This window comes from Platalea leucorodia (assembly GCF_965183815.1).
Source record: "Platalea leucorodia genome assembly, chromosome: 3".
Lineage (NCBI taxonomy): Eukaryota > Metazoa > Chordata > Aves > Pelecaniformes > Threskiornithidae > Platalea > Platalea leucorodia.
In genome coordinates this window covers 81,863,899-81,878,430 of record NC_138825.1, presented here as the reverse complement: position 1 = coordinate 81,878,430, position 14,532 = coordinate 81,863,899, and the positions used below count along the sequence as shown (strand labels likewise).

The 14,532-nt window shown below is 35.7% G+C and overlaps 1 protein-coding gene across 6 annotated transcripts in view; it reads right to left on the bottom strand.

The window, feature by feature from the left end:
• ASCC3 (activating signal cointegrator 1 complex subunit 3) overlaps window positions 1–14,532 on the bottom strand; it is a 284,668-nt gene that overhangs the window by 25,413 nt on the left and 244,723 nt on the right. The gene's annotated exons all lie outside the window — the stretch shown is intronic.

The window sequence follows — 14,532 nt, the reverse complement described above, 5'->3', positions numbered from 1 at the left end:
ATCAAACCAACATTTCGACCTGTATGCGATGCAGGGTCATATAGGAGACAGTAACTTGCTTTGCCAGTGAGAAATGTCACACGTAGACCTTCATAAACTCGATAGTTACATTTTACCAGGCCAAAGGGCTATTCTGATAATTAAATTCTGTTTCCTGCATAACACCAGCCACAGAATCATCCGAGAGTCCTGTCTGCAACATCGTTTTCCAGATATGCAGCTTATCATCACCCTTTATTTGAATTGTTAGAATTGTTCTAAAAGTAAGCAACTCACCCCATTTTAAAATATATCTTTTGCAGTTTTGTGGTACTGTGAGGCATTTGAGGAGGTCAACTAAACTAAAATTTAAATAAGGTATCCAACATGGCGAGTACTATGCTCCATAGGGTTAAAAAAAATTCAGATTTTCTTTCTGCCCACAAAATGTTTGGCTGAAATTACTGATTTATAGCGAGAGCTGAACTATAGATGTATACCACATGTAAACCTTCTGAAATATTTTAAATCTCAAGTAACTGCATCTTGCTGTCTGTCTACAAGAAAGAAGAGGATACTTGTGGAGCAGACAGAAATGGGATCAAGGTGAGCAACTAAAGTAAACTTGAATATTTTAAGTTAAGTTCAGTCATGGGAACAGTAAAACTTATAAAGTTAATGAGTTCTAGACTTTAAAGAGCAGTTGATTAATTTGTAACAATGAGGGTCTAAAACAAACCAAAAATAGTTTCTCACATTCCAGAGTTGAACCAGTAGTCTTTTCTTTAGTGATGCTGTTATTGAAACTACTTTAGAATTGATTGCCTGCCTGTACGTTCCTTTTCTTTATATAGGTACAGTGAACCCAAACACACCATATTTTCAACTTTAATAAACCTGCAATGTGTTTTGCTCTCTTTCAAGTTTCTAATGTAGACAGAAACAAGGGAAAAGCATTCTTAGAAAATTTGATACCAAAATTAACAGTTTTTAAGTTAAGTATTAAAAACTCTTGCAATAAAGCAGTACTAAAAGTAACTACCAGAATAATAAAAAAGGAGAAAAGATAAGGATCGTTTTTAGGTAATTAGTAGTCGCATCCTCTTTACCTGAACCTTGGTTTAAATGACATAAACTTCTGGTAGTCGGAGTACATGCTGAAGGACTGCAAAAAGCATACATTTGCAATAATGAAAAATAAAAAATAAGCTGCAATAAATAAATGTGGGGTGTTTTTTAGAGCTGTTCTGCAATTAACGCTAATAAGACATTATGAAGTAAATTTCAGTTCTCTGCTATCAGGATTTCAAAGGTATGCCAATATGCAATTTATTTTTCCAAGTGAAAACAGCATATTTTGATCTTTAAGTAACTGGATAGGCAACTATAAGCTCAACAAGAATATTATTATATAATTGGCTTTTTTCTTTTATTCCATTGTACAAAGTGCTACAGAGTATTTTCGTGCAACACCCTGACCTGTCACTTCTACATAGTGCTACGGTGTATAGGAAGTAGCTGTACTCCAGTCTTTAAAGCAGTCTGTAACTGTCCTCATTTGGGTGATACCTATGTTACCCTTAGTGTACAACAGAGAAAAGTAGCATGGTCAAAACAGAGAAAGAACAAATACTGATAGTTTGTGAGTAGGTAGGTAACTGGATAATAATGTCTTATAATAGATTCACAAATTCTGAATTTTTCTTTGTGGATACTTGAACTTCTGTACTTAAAAACATTTGAAATTATTTCAATTTTTTATATATACATATATATATCCCCATCCATGTGCTGACAAAAATCTCATTTGACCCTGTTAACTGTATTGTAAGGAAAATAAAAAAATTGCTTAAAGTTCCCAAGTTAATCTTCCTTTGCCCATGCTCTTCGCAAGAGCACAAGACCATATTACGTGACACATTAACGACACATGCATATATTATGAAAGTTATTTAAATTAACCAACATATTTAGACTATGTTTTCTTCACATTTTCAAGTGTGAGTTTGATTTATAAGGAAAGACATTAAATTTACAAAGATGTATCCTGGCAGGCAGCTGGAACACAATCAAGCTTAGATTTATATTCAGAAAACAAATAAATGTGAGAAAACATGTGCTTTTAAAAAAACAAAGGAAAAAAGAAAAAAAGCCCAAACTGACCACATACTTAAAAGTTTTTCAGCTCACACCAAAAAGTAAAGTAGATTGAAAAATGGAATTGGAGAAGTACTTGCTAGAATTACTGCTCTGAAAATTATATCTGTGTTAGTGATTCCATTATAAACTCCTATTTTAGGGAGTTTATTGGTAGCCTATAAATGTATATGCTTTGGTCTCAGTTTTATGGGACATAATTCAAACTTCCAAAGTTTAAAATGTTTGGGGTTTTTTACTTTTAGATATAAAAGCTCTAGGACAATATCCCAGTTAAAGACAGTTATAAACATATATTACTAGTTACAAGTTTTAAGAACAAACATGATGTATCTTTTCAAGATTCCTATTATAGACAAAAAAGAAATAAAAAGTCATTTCTACCAGCTTATTGAAGCCGCTACATAACACAGGGATATTTAGATTGGAAGCCCTCTTTTAGACAGCAGACACTTGCACAAAGAGCTTCCTCGCTCTGTTTTACACACGTAAAAATACACTTTTAAGACAAACTTTGCAGAGGTGATGTTCCAGATTTTTAGGGTCACCTGGCAGGCTCCGTTAAGCAACAGAGCAGGCTGAAGATTTGTAGAGATCTTGAAGAGTGGCTAACATGATGCAAAAGAAGAAAACAAAAATTGGCAGGCAAGATTAGGATATATTTACTACATGATACTGTAATTCATCACAGAGACCATTTCTAAATACGCTCCTTGCCTTCATATACCATATAACATCTCTCCTTGTCAACTGCACGTGAATGTGTCAGGGCAATCAAATGGCATCCAGCATATTAGAGCCAACCCTGCAGTGCAGTTCCTTTCCCATGGGGGCTTTCCCATCCCTTCCTTCCAGGCTCGGCGGCTGGCAGGGAGGAAAGGCAGAAAGCAAAGCCCTGTGCCAGCCCCTGCGCCGCGGGGCACGGAGGAGCCAGGGCCGCAGCCCTTGGGCAGCAGCTGTCCCTGGCTGCGGAGAAGGGGCTCCCTCTCTGGCACCCATGCCTCCCACTGGGGACTCTGCCTGCCCTAACTCTCCACTCCAGCTTGGGTAATAGGAAAATGATCTTGCCACTTCTCTAGTACTCCATCGGAGTACTCTCCGCTCCCTACTTTTGGAAAAATGACAGAAGGAAAACAAAGATATGCATAGGATGCAGAGCAACATCCAAGGGGCAAGGGCTGCTCAGTATCTCTTTGAAACAAATACTAACTTTTTTATTTATTATCTAATTAGTGGCTAATGCATTTTTACAGATAAAAGATATGTGTCAAAAAATTAAAAAAAAGTAGTATAGAATTGGAATTGTAAACTTAACTCAATTAACTTGGTAGGAGCAAAATAGTGAGGCTGGGCTACCCTGGGCTCTGTCTCTAGATTTAAGACTTACCAGAGAAGGCACTGGAAATTTCTAGTTAAGCATGAGAAGTTGAAGAGATAAAGTCGTAAAACTCATCAACATGCAGTTATGTAAATCTAGTACTTTTAAAAAATTAATTTATAACTATCTTTCAGGATTTAAAATGGACTCATTTCAGTAATGGGACCTACAAACATAGTTTATAAGAACATACAAGTTAAAAGTTTTTACAATTCTTATAAAGTTCTCATGTTAGTGATCAGAGAAATCATATATAATTGTATTCTCAGACTTCTCACTTTAAACAGACAAGTGTTTGATTTTTGTTTTTAAATAGCTGCATATGATAAACATCACAAATTTTACAATTACAGACATCATAAAAAGTACAAGCTAGGGCAATGAAACAGTTGAGTGATCACTTAAAAACACCCTGAAGGGTTTAGATTTCACAAGTTCACCTCTTACTTAAAACATCCAAACTACAAACTACTGATGACATTCCTGCTGACCAGAGGTCAGGAGTCTGAAAGACCTTTGCCACTGCACACAGAGCAATAGGAGGTCAGCAATATTAGCTACCAGTAGCAGAGAGTGACCTGGCAGATCTGGGAACTTCTGAAGTACAAAGTTAAATTACAGACCTCTGCTTCAGCATGGAGTTGCTAAAAGAAAATGCAAGCATGCTAGCACACGTGAGAGGGAGGATTATATAAAATAACAATAATTTGACATGGGGAAAACGTTATTAGCACTTCTATACTAACTTGAAAGTCAATTTCCCTTTTTTTTCTAAAGTTTCCTAAGCATATCAGAGAAGCTAGGTTTCAGTGTACAGGAAGATACAGTAATAGATAATACAGTAATTGTAATTGGTTTACCAAATGGTAAAAAATACACTTATAGAACCATTCTGTTTCAGAATAGTTTCCTTTTTAAATTACATACTTTACTAAAACATATTAAAACAAGCAATGAATTAATGATTTTAAGTCTTAACTCCCACAGTCCATATTTCATAAAGTTCATGATCACAATCATAATTCAGTGCTACCTTTTTGGCCAGTCCTAATAAAAACCTTTCTTACAATACATTCATTTTTCCCCCAAATGTGTAGGTACTTTCATAGTAGTAAGCCGTACAGCTTTCATAGAGGTGGCTTTAGTTTACTCTCAGGTTTTTTAAGTTAAATTATTGATTATAAGTAAGCCTGTAACACTTGCACAGTTTAAGGAAAAATAAATGCAAAAGAAGACTAAAGTAGGACAAAAATAAGAGCAAACATCTGAAACTGGTATGGCATACACATTATTCACCTAGAATAAGTTACTTTGACCATAGCAAATAAATATAAATGGAATCATAGAAATTCCATTTATAAAGTGAATTATAGTGATGTGAGAGAATTATTATGTTTTATCACTGGAAATTGTATATTTGAGATTTTCACCTCTCCAAGATGCCTGACTTTTTCTATTACTTTTCATGAGAACGCTTTGAACCTGCACATTCTGAATGCATTATCATCACCCCATTTTTTTTTATCTTAATACCTAGATGGGGCAGTGACCCACAACTTTCTTCCCCTGTAATCTCAAGTCATATTATAGGAAAGATTTAAAACCGATTGGTTTTGGCTGTATTGAAACTAATGGTATTGCACTAATACAGAAAAGCTTTTCAGTGCATGAACTCAGTAATGCGCTAACACAAAACTGGGAAAATCTCTCTGAGTATACATTCAAAAGTCTGATTGTCATGAGAAATCTGCTTCAGTTCCATTTGGACGTTTGTCCATGTTTTGAAGCTGAGCTTGGCTGAATCAGCTGGCTCAACTACTGATTGAGATGATGATAGCAATAAAAATTGTAATAGCAAATCTTGGCACACAGCTTTCCCTGGGAAAGCGATCAGTCATTTTTCATCTTTGGCTTTGATCCTCCATTGGGATCTTCCAGTGCAGAGCCCAGACCCAGGGAAGACGTTAACAGATCCCTGCATTAAGTTAATGCTACTCGGCATGGAGACAGGAGTAAGCGCTACTAATTCTTTATGTGAAATGGGGCCCATACATACTGTATATGTTAATGGCAAGCTGTAAAAGCTCTGTGTGTTGAAAACTGGATTTCAGATCTACTGACCTGTGGCAGCTCCCCTAGTGGGGAGCCACAAATGCACACTGCTGCATTTTTGTACTGGATTAAATTCCAGATCTAGACTACTATGTGACCAAAGACAAAAGAGAATAAAAAGTTCACAGGCGTGAATACCTGTCATCACACGGTGAAATGACTAGCAGCCTCTGTCCAAGAGAGGCTCAAGCCCAGAGTAATAGAACAACAATATGAACTGGCAGAAATAGATGGGAAACTTGGAAGGTGCCTACATGCACAATGTCTTTTCAGCAAGCCAATGCTACTGGTCTCACTCTGAGCACTTTTAAATTAAAAGAGTTTAATGTAATAATAAAAAACCACAACTGTAAGAGGAAGTGACAGCTGCTGCAAGTAAATTTCAATAAGGGTAGTTCCCTGCTGATAAAAACTGGCACGTCTCCACTCATTTCGGTGTAACTATGTGGATTAACATTGCTTGAAAACCTGACCCAATGTTTTGAAGAACTCAAGAGCTACAAGGTAATGCAGAGACAGAAGACACTGGTAATTACAAGGGTGGGGAAGAGGGGTAATCATGGAGAAAACGAAAAAGTCAGTAAAAGAAAAAAATTTGAAGTCTATTAAACAAATAGACAATCTGTCAGTATTTTGGTGTGCTTGATTTGAGGAAGTTATATCAACAATTCTGTCGTGAACGACCAGAAGTCTGATACAGCGAGTAACATGGCAAAAACGCCCTTGTACCACACTTGACCTTAACAGAACATCCCATTACCCGAATGGGGCGTACCATGCATTACTAGGGCAGATCTAACCCTTTTTGGATGGCCAGTGACAATTTTTCTTGGTGATGTTCACTGCACGCAAATTTGTGAGAATGCTGTAAACTCAGTGTTGCTACACAGACTTATACCATGTCTTTTCTACCTGGAAATAAAGGCATTCATCTAAAATACACTGTAAAAGCTGTACTTAAAAAAAAAAAAAATTAGAATGAAAAGATAACTCATGATTAAGAGAGTTGCAGATATTTTGCCTCTGGTGTAAAGTTTTAAGAACTTCTTTTAAAAGACAAAGAAAACAGAGATTTTCAGTACCAGATGTCTAGGAAGATCCCATTTGGATTTGAGCTACTTAAATTTGCAATCATGTATTTATACATCTAACAGAGCTTCTGTTTCCCCTAGAATCTGAAAATTAACTAGCTTTGTAGCATCTTCCTTGATCTGCCACCCGTGCCCTGAGGATTAGAGACTCCACCTGAGCTTGTTTTACAAGCATAACAGAAAAAATTAATCTCTGCTGGCAGCGATCCCACTGGGATACTGATGAATAATGATATCCCTCTCTTGCTGCCCTCTCAGTCCACTAGAAAAGCCACTCTAACCCAGCAACGTGGAAACTGCTGAAACCATTCCAGCTGTGGATTAGCAGGCAGTCAAGCATCCATCTGTTCTGTGTGAATCAAGAGAAAGCAAACATGCATTCTTATAGCTAAAGAAGTATTAAAAATTAGCATCTTATATGACTGCATATAGTAAATATTAAGACAATCATATACAAAAGAAAAAATAATCTATTATCTACACCTCATGTTGTTTACGTTTGCTTGCTGCCTTAAGCAAATGATAAAACAGCTGGAATTCATCTCATTAACCTACAGAATATTGTGCATTCAATGATTTAATATGTTTAAGATAAGATTTCTTAATATCGTATGCATCAGTTGTACCTAAAAATATTTTTTAAGTAGACATGCATAAACATACTAAATAAATATAAGCGAACATAGTAGCATGCCTCCACCTTGACAGATTTGAGACCTGTTGTGAGAGCGATTTTAGCCATTTTCTCACCCTCTAAGGTGAGAGGAATAGACTTAAGATATGTTTCTGAAAACTAGTAGTTTGAATAATCTCTGCTGGCTTGCTAGTCTTTTCCACTGGAAGACAGAAAGGAAAGGCAGGGGGAAGTTGGCATGTGGACAGCCCAATCAACTTGGTGATGTCTGGTTTGACTGTTCCATGGGAAATAGGACAATGATCTCCTGTAAATTAAGGAAAGCTGTATTTGAGTGTCATCCCAGATAAAATTACTTAGAAAAGTGCATAATTTGTAAGTTTTCACATACAACAATTCCAATATTTTGCCAGATGCCTGGCCCACATTCATTAAGCTGCAGAGGTGAAGAAAATCTGCAACTGTGTGTTCTCTAAAAACAAGCTTCCTATGCTATACCAAATTTACAAATACATATATATATTAACTTTTTCAAATGCTAAGAAAAGTTTTGGCCTTTTGGTAGCAAAAATCCCTCTGCAATTTCTTCTGACATTATAGGTAGCATGAGCTACCTAAGTAACTGTGAAATAAAGCACCTTGTGAATACTAGGCAAATAATAGTAGAGGCCGATTTCTTAAAAGTTCATCTGTGATAATACATAACATCAACATTTAAAATAAAATCCAACCTTCTGAAGCTAGCCAGGTTCCATCAGGAAAAAAAAAAAGAAAAGAATGAGACAAAGAAAGAATCTAAATGTAAATAGGAAAATACAAGTGCCAGATACTTCATTAAGGACTGATCAGTAATCCTCTTATGTCCTTTTTTTTAAACTACTATGCTAAAGGAACAATATATGCTGGATACCAGTCTTGTATGATGTAATTATTTCAGCCAAACCAATCCTTATCCTGAAATTTCTGTTCCAGTTAGAGAACAAGCTACAAAATGCCATCCTGTTTCTTAAGAGTTTTATAAGTCTGAGCAATAACTTCTTTGCTGACAGAGAAAAACATTTGTGTGCCTTTAAACAGCAGTCAGTGAGGCCGAGTTGGCGTCACTAAGTGAACTGAATTCTGTGAAAACAAATTCATCAGCAACAGAATTGTAACTGCTATAATTTATAGTACAATAGTATAATTCTATCAAAAGCAAAGGCAATAACTAGAAACCAGTGAAGACAAAAGAACTGCAGGCTGCAGAGAGCCTAAATTTGCCTATCACGCTTTAATTACAAATTGGGAGGCACAAAGTAGGTAGAACTTGTGCTGAGTTGCTAAAGGCACACCGAGCTTGTAAGACTGCCTTCTGGACTAGTTGGGGCACACAGCTAGAGAACCCACAGCCATTTATCAAAGCAGCATTGCGTATTCTAAAATGTTCAGATTTACCTTAATAAAGATGCAGTTTAGAAGTGCAGTTTTGTTTCAGTAAACACAAACATTATTTCAACAAATATATTGTATATTTGAAAACAGAGCCATATGACATGACTGCTGAAAAAAAGCCATTTCATTTCCAATATGAATACTTTGCAAAGCATTGGCTGCATGTACACAACTATGCATAGTTTGGAATCTCTCATAATGACGGTGGCTACCAGTCTAACTGCCAAGTGGTAAGTAAAAGACTTTTGTGCTAAAATCAATCAATCAATCAATGGTGTGCAGCTGAATTGCCTGCAGCTTTAAGCAGTCAGCTAAACCAAGCTTGCTATCACTGAACTTGCTTCTAGCATATATACCAAGGACAAGCATTGATTTGCCACAGATGGCAGCCAATGTTCACATGTGTAAGTACAAGACCAGGGCAGTACTTGTATCTACCCTGGCAGATATAAGTGTAATAGCTTCCCGGTTCATCAAAATAGTTTTCATTGGTATACATGAGTGCTTTGCTGCTATAACTGCATCTATAGCTCCTGTTAAAGGAATTTATTTCCTCATTTTTCTGACAGAAACAGTTACTAAAGCAGCTGTTTGAAATGGGGATATAGCCTGAGGCTACTGGCTTCCACTACCACAGCTATATACACTTTCAGAAGTTTTTCCCTTGGATGCTGCACTGCAATCAAAACAAATTAAAAAAAAAAAAAAAAGAAAAAAAATTAAAGATACTACATTATTTCCAAGATAACAGTTCGCGTCTTACGGCCTGCCTCAGGGGAAATTATGTCAGAAACCTTTAACTTCAACTTTAAAATAGGTTTTATTTTAACTTTTCTGAGTATTGATTCAGTTTTTAAAACTAGAAAGTAATGACAGAAGTTGAGTAAGAAGACTGGAAGGAAAAAAAAGAGATCTGTTAATCGGAGATTAATTCATTAATTAATGGAGATGGGAAGGTTTTATATTTTCTGGTTTTGAATGTAATTCTTTCTTATTGATGTCATAAAAATGAAAGACTTATGCCATGTTCAGTTAGCTGTCAGTGGTGGGCATTGTCATCTTAATTTACCAACTGATTGCGCTTGTCTGGGAAGGCGGGCAGCATATGCTGCTTTCAAACTAAAAATCAAACAATCATTTGGAAAAAGAGCAATAAAAAAATGTGTCATGATGTTAGAAAAAAATTACTATATTCAAGTAGTACAGCAACATTCAAAACTGCTCCATCTACTGGGACTAGAGAAAAATCAAGACAAATTTAATGTGTGAGTATTCATGTGTGGAAGTACTCTTTCTGCTACGTACAAGATATTTTGAATATACGGGATACAGATGATGAAATTTGGATGCTATTAAAATTCACTGTAGCATTTTGTTTTATTTTCATGACGCCAAACACAATTTTCAAATTTAAATTATTTTATTAAAGACACTGTGATACTATCTAGATGTTCCAAGTGGGAACTGATGCACAAATATTTTAAAATCTTAAAATCCAGAGAATATAGGCTGTGTAAAAATTAAGTAAATGATCCTGGAAATGCCTGTGTTTAGGATGAAATTTATGCATTGAATAGTCCTAGGTATGGATTTATTGTGAAGAAAAGATTTAATGGTAAGAGGTAACAGTTTTCTTCTATTATAAGGGGTCACTAAAATATGCATAACGGCTGAGGCCTGTTCCTATTTGTAGAATGGCCACAGCAGTCATGTTCATATTGTTGAGAATGCACGATATATGTGAAATCAAATATGTAAGTTCTTTAAAGGTTAGCATGTAACATAATTGCTTTTCATCTGATATAAAGTTTACATAATAAAGTATTTCTATTCTTGACACTGAAATGCCATATTTAAAAAGAATAACATAATGAATACAGTCTTGCTGTACTTTTATGCCTTGAAGAAAATCATAGTAGCACCTTTATTTCCTTCTAAATTAAATGTAAATGTAAATTTAAACTAGAAAATGACTGGCTTAGGAAGAGTGATCTGATTTTTTTCTGAAATGGCTATAGAACAGAAAACCAGTTTTATATAACACCTTAAAAAAACCAAAAGCAATGTTTCTGCCATGGCTTGGAGAGAAAATATTACATAAACCAGCTCACATTAGCTTGTTCTTGGACAATATTTTTGTAACTTACTAATTCCTCCTTCCCTGGCATCTAACTGGAGACCAGTTGAAAAGATGGTTTATCACTGAGTCAAAAACCTTTGTGGCCCCTTCATGGGAGACTGAACCAGCAGCTTTAAGACAGAATCCTGCTACGGAAATAAAATTATTTTAGACTGAGAGTGTTAATATTCACAAAGACTCGCATATTTCCCTGGTTAGAATAGGATGTGCCAATGATGATGAACAGAAAATAAAGCTATAGGTTAATTGAGTTACCTAGAATCTCATTGCATAAATGCCTAACAGGTAATGAAAGACAGATAAGGCATTAATAACTTTAGTCTTCTGTTATCTATGTATCTGGGATGAAGAGCGCCTGTTCCATGAACCTCTTCCTTCTACCTTCCAAATCTGCTACTCCAGCAATGCCAGATTTTCTGCTGAGTTCCAAAATACTTAGTCTAATACAAGCCACTGTAACAAAACCGTGTCAATTATCAGATAGAAATATAGGGAAGAGGTATGTGGATACCAAACTTACAAGCCCACGTTTATATCACAGAAAGACGGATACATACGCTCCACTATAACACAAATACCATGTTGCTTTGTCCCTAAGCTCCCCAGTTAGAAAGAAACCTATCTCTTATAACCAGTTTACATGAAAGACAGCAGTAGGCACAAGAAAACCAACCAGTTCTCTCTTGTAGGTAGAATTCAAAAACAGAAATAAGGGACAACATGCAGATAAAACAAGGGATGAAAGATGGTAGTGTTCTCCACTGTCCGGTATGAACAGATATGACAAAGTATTTGCTCTGTAAATAAGAATACTAACCAGATAACCAGATAAGTGTAGTAATAAATCCCCAAAAATCATGAAGCTAGTGGATCTAGTCATCACAGTCCTGATCAATCATCAATACAGACCTCCTTTCCTCAAGGTACAACAAACCTACATTTGATTTTAAAAAGATTTGTGATGACTGCTGCTTTAGTACAGAAAATGACAAAAATTACCGCAAAGTATCTCTCACTGTTTTTTACCTAGACCTCTGTTTTAATCTCTGCACCTAACTTTCAGAATAAAAGGAAACAGTCTTTAGGTACCTCAGGGAAATCCAGCCTGTCAGTAATAATTCATGAACACTTTCTCATCAATAATACTTAATGCAAGAAGCACCATAACTCAACAGTGATTAAGCTCATTTAGATTACTACTGTCTGAAGCACGGTTAGGAAAGTTTTAAAGAAAGCTCTATGGAAAAGCATCAAACATTTTCTCTCAGAAAAATTACAGGTCCACTAGCACAAGTCAGTTACAAAAGTAACTGCATCTGAACTTCGCCTGCTAACTGCAAACCCGAGACATTAAACATCTCGAGTACAGATTTACTGAGAGGAGAAGGGAAAGTGTGAGGGGATTGTACTCCACCTATTTGTATCACTTACTACTGTATACTTCCAACATGACTGCGGGGCTGTTCCCATGTGCCATGTTCCTGTTCATGTTATGGATACTGCAACCCCTAAACCATACTGAAAAAAATTCCTTTGATCTTGCAAAATGCTGGCAGATGATCAAATGAAAAGATAAAATAAAAACAGAGAAAAGAACAGATACTGGAGAAGACTATGAATGGCCTGGACTACTAAGTGGAAACAAATCTTGCTATCAAGTGACTTTTTTGAGAGACCCATCAGCACTAGAAAGAGGATGACTCAAAACTGCTTTTTCACGTGAGTCACAAAGATTCATTGATAATTCATTGGTGAATGATCCTGAATTCTGAACTCTCCCATCAGCATGGCAAAATATCAATCTGAAACTCAAAATCCCTTACTCAAACTCAGATTTAAAACCCTTAATATGATCATAAATTTAATTTCTGAATTCTTGAATGCAATCTTGCTTTTTTCCTGGTTTTGTTTTAAACAAGCTTTTGCTCCTTTTTGAGTTACACATTGCCAATTTGGTAAAAACTTGTATATATCCCATTTCAAACCCACAACATCAGTATTTTCTTTGTTACAATTGTACACTTCTGCCTTCCTTATGTACATCAGACATCTTGTAAATGTCTAAAGGTTTGCAGTATTATGAACAATGCCAACAAAAAAGACCCACATGTCACATCTACAAAATCCTGCAACTGCATTTGAGAAATGTTTTGGATGATTATTCTTAAATAACACAGTCCAAAATTCAAAACTTCAAAACTGAGTGCTCAGCAGAATAATCACAATTATAATTATGTTTTGCAATGATAACAGGCCTTTTTGTACTATAGCTACAGCTTTCAGCTCCAGCATCATTAAGAGATTCTTCAAATTACTTTTTAAATATCCTTTTCCCTCAGGATTTTCACTTATACCTAATTAGACTACTTACCCCATGCCATGTAATTCCCTATTGCCAAAACTGCTAAATGCTTCAATAAGAAGGAGGAGGGCACCAGTGGAGCAAGGCAGATGTAATGTCATTGGTTAACAATAGAGGTGTGAAGCAACTGCTGTAATTATAAAACTCATTAATTCACAGTGTTTAGGGGGAAAAAAAAATCCTTGGCAATAACTCTGTTGAAATGGCAAGTGTTCTTTTCAACACTACATCAGACTGAAAAAAACCTTTCTATTTACACCTTCAACAAGACAGAAAGAATAGTAATTCCACTAGTAATTATGAAAATCAACATCTGCATAAAATGTAAGGAAAAATTGTCAGGTATAATGGCATCCAGCATTTATACATCCTTTTCATCTTTCAAATTGACACATGTGGCACATTTTGACCCCTAACCGATTTTATTTTTAGTTTCATTCCTCTTTAGACTGTAAATGGACAACTTCCAAGACTTTATTTCCAGAAAAAAAATAATTAGAAAGAACTAAAGCAAGATTAATGAATTTTAAATGTTACAATCTCTGCCCAACAGTAGCGTCCTAGGTTTCATCTACAACAGAAATATTTGCCATTTACCTTTGCGCTTCATGGATGGTGGCTGTTCAAAGAGATGAGGAGCCCTGACATAAGATAGGCAGCACTAGGTTCTGCTTCTATCATTCATCTTCCATATGCTGCTCACTAGCTTAGGAAGTGTCATGAAATGTCCCCCGTCTCTGCTAATGCTATTCTCAAACTTTCCCTGACCAAATTTGTCTGAAAAAATATTCTGAAGTTTCTAGGTGGGGAAAATTTTGTCTAGAGAGAAGAAGAGATTTTAAAGAGACAGCAGCTGGAGTAAAGCTCTCACCTTGAATACTCAACATTATATTATTTAACTTCTGTTCACTAGTGGGTATTTCTTCCTAAAATTTCAGTTATTTTACATACGGTATATATAGGAATTGTGGTTAATTATCATTTTGAATTCAGCCGAATACACTGAATTTCATTTCATATAGTTTGCAATGTTTTCTGACAACAGAACAACAGATATTGCAGGGTCAGTGATACCAATTCGCCTATTTAGGCTGTCTAACACTTTCCATTATGAAAGATTACTATGGCCTTTATTTCTGAGCTGTAACACTCTGAATGTTTGCAGTAGGCGATTTAAATTTATCAGAAAGAAAGTCTCTGTACTAGAAAAGTGGCTTTCCTAGTGTCATAAAATGCTGATCAGGTTTT